The sequence below is a fragment of the Triticum aestivum genome, chromosome 7D (genome assembly GCF_018294505.1).
Source record: "Triticum aestivum cultivar Chinese Spring chromosome 7D, IWGSC CS RefSeq v2.1, whole genome shotgun sequence".
In the NCBI taxonomy this organism is placed as follows: Eukaryota; Viridiplantae; Streptophyta; class Magnoliopsida; order Poales; family Poaceae; genus Triticum; species Triticum aestivum.
The window spans coordinates 112423921-112428310 of NC_057814.1; positions in this window are offsets into that span (position 1 = coordinate 112423921).

The following is a 4390-nucleotide window of genomic DNA, read 5'->3' on the forward strand; positions in this document are numbered from 1 at the left end:
TGACAGGGGGCGCGGCGACATGGCGGCGGGCATTGAAGGTGGGGCATGTATCTGACGGTGGTGTGAAGGCCTTAGTGAAGGTGGTGGTCTGCGCGTGGAGCACCCGAAGGTTTGGTGGAGGCCACTGTCGAGGTGGCGTCGAGTAGCGGGTGGCTGGCACGAATGCGGAGATGCACCGCCCTTGGCCGCGCGGGAGGTAGCTCGGCGGCGGGCATGGAGCTTCTCCCGAGGCTTCCTCGTTTTGCCTTGGAGCAGATATGGAAATGGAGGTCTCCTTGCTCGCTCGTCTTCCAGCTCCACCGACCCAATATGTGTGCGACCTCCTGTTGGTCGGATTTGTTGGCTAGCTGGGATGGAGGGGCCACTGCTTGTAGAACAGGCTAGCAGTGGCAGTCGTAGAAAGCCTGCTAGTGGCGGGCTTGGCTGGCGGGGAGGGGGGAGATCGGGGGAGGGCGGCACTGAGCTCCCGTCATTGCTAACATGTCAGCAATGGCGGGCGGGGCGTCCGCCACTGATAATGTTTGTACTTAGTGGCGGACATTTATAAAAGCTCGCCAGTGGTGGTTTTTTCCAGGCCAAAAGTAAAAACATTGTGGTGGTACCGTTTTTGGCTATCGGGGCAGCTTTTTTCAGTTTAGCATTAACAGTGGTATTATAGGAGGCACAATATAGTCATATAGCACAATTTAAGAACACAATTAAGTTTAGCAATTCTTTTATCTTTAACACTTCCATATACGGTACTTAAAGCATGTGCTTTAAGTATTAGCACTTTATACGATAAAACTATGTCTTCTTGCAAGCAGGAGTAAATATATTTGTTAAAGAAATGATGTATACGACATAGTCTCGCAAGCACGAGCTAAATATAGTTTCTATCCCCAATTATCGGAAAGGCCAAATTTGCCATGAAAGAATAGCCTATCTAGATGAACGAATACCAGATTTGGCAAGGCTTACCGGGAGATTGATGTCGCCGACGTGTGAGGAGACGAAGGGAGGGGTAGAGGCGTCAAGCTCAGAGGAACAGGAGGCCTGTGGTGGCCAGGTCAGGACTGCATTGGTTAAGGAGGAGGCCATGAGCGAGGGCATTTCGACCGGGCACAGTCGGGCCTACCGCGGCGATGGCCACAATGGGTCCCATGACAGCCTGCAACGCTGGGTGCGGCGACGACCCTTGGTAGCTGGCTAGAGATTTGGTGGACTGAGAATGGAGAGGGGATTGATCGGGGATAAGGAAAATCGCATCGGTGGGCTAGGCCCAATTACTCGCGGGCGGAAAGGTTAGCCCACTACTAGGAGTATAAAGTAGTGGCTAGTGTTTTTGCGTGCCTGCCACTAATTATTTTTTAGATATTTTTGTAATATGCTTGCTGTTAGTGTTTTAGGGGTATAATTTTTCCATTTTTTGTGGGGTTGAATTTACTTCATAACAATACTCAAGGAAAACGTTTACCACTTTTTGGACTGAGTTGCTATTTTTAGAACACCAAATCAATTTCTAGGTATTAAAAGGAGAGAAATGCTTTTTGATTTAAAGTAGAAGTAAATTAAGTCTGAAAATGATGGAACTTTACCTAGTGTCATGATATGACCCCGGGGGTGTGGTAAATTTGTTAGTGAGTTACGAAAAAATGGATGCACTTCGCATATAAACAACAGTGTCCGGGTAAGTATCAGGGTTTCAGAGGGAAATAACCAGGTCTGAAGGGGGACTCAGTTTTTTTTCATCTTTCCCCCATTAAACTTCTTCTATGTTTAATATACACCATTGTAAGTTTCATGTTCAAATTTTGGAATATTTAGGGTTTGTATGATATATGTAAGGGATTTAATGCATTTCTAGTTATACAATGGACATAAATCAAATTTGAACTACATGTACACTAAAAACTGCGCAAAATTAGTGAAAATTTCCGTTTAAGTTCTTAACTATGTATTTAGGTCATATCTACAAATAAGAACTACATGTTCATTAATTGGGTATGCAGTTCAAATTTGAAGTATGTCCAATTAAAAACAAGTTTATTAATAACATTTCCAAAATTTTAGAAATAATGACACCTACAAAGTGAAACACTTTTTCATATAATAACAAGGTCATATAAGAATACCACACTATAATCTCAAAACCAAATGTAGGAAATTCTTACAAATTACCTAACTGTGTCAACACTGGGGCCAAGGTAATTCGCCCTCCACTAATGGCAGAACTACCAGTGATGGGCGTCGATATTGTGCCCGCCATTGGTGTTGTTGTCCAAAGGTTATAGAGAATAAGTGGTGAGCAACGTCTTCTGCCCACCACTGTTAAAAAAATAGCAGTGGCGGGCTTCGATTCCAACCGCCACCGCTATCCGGTAGTAATACCAGTGGCTGCGTACAAACAGAGCTCGCCACTAATATGACCCCACAGATAAGCCCTTTCCTAGTAGTAACAGTGGCGGGAGACAATGCCCTCCACTAATGTGACCCCTATAAGTCTTTTTCCAATAGTACCACTGGTGGGATACAGACAGTGTCCACCACTAATATGACCCCACCTATCCGGTGGAAATACCAATGGCGGGTTACACATAGTGCCCGCCACTAATGTGACACCATCTATAAGCCTTTTATTGGGCTGGGCTATGGCTTGAGTGAATCTCTTGACCGGTTGCAGCGGCCACCATGCCGGCAACGCTCCTCGCGATGTTACCCTTCTTGTAGGTGGCATCAAGATCTGCCTCTGCCCTCCTCTTTCGTGTTCTAGGTTGGGTGGCGATGATGCCCCGATGTCGTTTTTCTTCTTGAAGGCGCCACCTTGGGACTATGCAGTGGTGGTCGGTGCTTTAAAATTGGAGGTGGCCTGTCGGGATATCTGCAGTGGTGTTCCCACTATCGGCTACTTACGGTTGACGTTCATCCTTGCCGGAGGTGGTGGTGGTACGGAGTGTTGCTTTGCGAGGTGAAGTAGCCTTGCTTGTCGTCTTCTCCCTGGCAACAGGTTGGTTCAGGCCTTACGAGCTCGGGGGTGAGCGTCTCTGCCTACCGACAGCGCGGGCGTCCTTCGATCAAAATTGGAGGGCAGGGGCCTTCTTTGGAGGCTAACATGGATGGCGGATCAACAATGGTTTGCCTCATGGAAGTTGGCGGAGTGTGGTCTTCCTCCGGCGGCAGGATGCTACCTTGTCATAGTCGTGTTGATAGCAGGATCTCAGTTCACCGAGGGCCTCGATGCTCAAGCTTACGCTTGGTGCATTGAAAGCTTGTTAGTGCCTCTTTCTATATCATGTATCTTTACCCATTTTCCTTTCTATTGTAATGGTCGTTGTATTCTGGGTTGTTGCTTTATATATAAAGCGGGGCGAATGCTTTTTTCGGTAGAGCATTTGTTCCTATTGACTCATTTTGGCCAAATGATCTCTTGCGGGATGTGCCATTGGAAACGAGTTCCTAATGTACATTAGTAATGAAGGGTGTTGTTTCAGAGCGTTATTAATTAGTACAAGAAGATTGGTACGTACTTGAATGGTGAGTATAGTATCTAAGGGCACAAATGCTAGCATGTCCGCACCAATTACTGCAATGCATAGTCCGGTGAAGAGTAGTTCGTTCGATCAGCTTAGGCTTCATTTCTATCCCGACGTCTTTCATTCCCTAACTTGCAGCCAATATAAGCTCCTCCAACTTACTTATCATGCCGAACTGGAAAATGAAACCAATAGGAGGACATGAGCCTTGAGTGCAATGTATATAAAGCAACCACTTCAAGAAGGTCGTTGATACTAATTAATAACGCCTGAAACAACAGGACACGAGGACTACAGATATGGTGCTTTGGCCTAGCTCAGTTGGTGTTGTGCTTTCTTGCTTCTTCTTCCTCTAGCTTGATGTTCATCTTCTCTTTGGTACTCACTACTCAACCCCAGATCTCTAGGTACTTGAGTTGTTACGACATATAACCTCTCGAGCACCTAAGTAACGAGGGGCTAACATTACCCACTCATATAAATTATCTATTCTCCGGCTACTCATCGAGTGCACCTTGTCACCTTGTGCTAGTAGCATCGGAGATGCATCACCCACGAATTAGTCCAACTACCATCGCCAACTCTGCATCTCACACGATGTTCAATTCTCAGCTATGATATATTACCTACACATCACCAACAAAAAATGTCCCCGGGATTCCATCAAACCATCACAAACAAGCAGAGCCAGTATAACCTAGTGACTTCGCGAGCTATGCATATCTCTATGATGGCAAGGATCCACATGAGAGGTTCATGAACAGTTGAATAGTAGTCACATTCATGAACAGAGTGTATCCACCACTACTAGAAAAAGGCTTACTAGTGGCGCACCAGTTTTGCCTACTAATGACGCACTACTGGTGCGCCACTAGCAC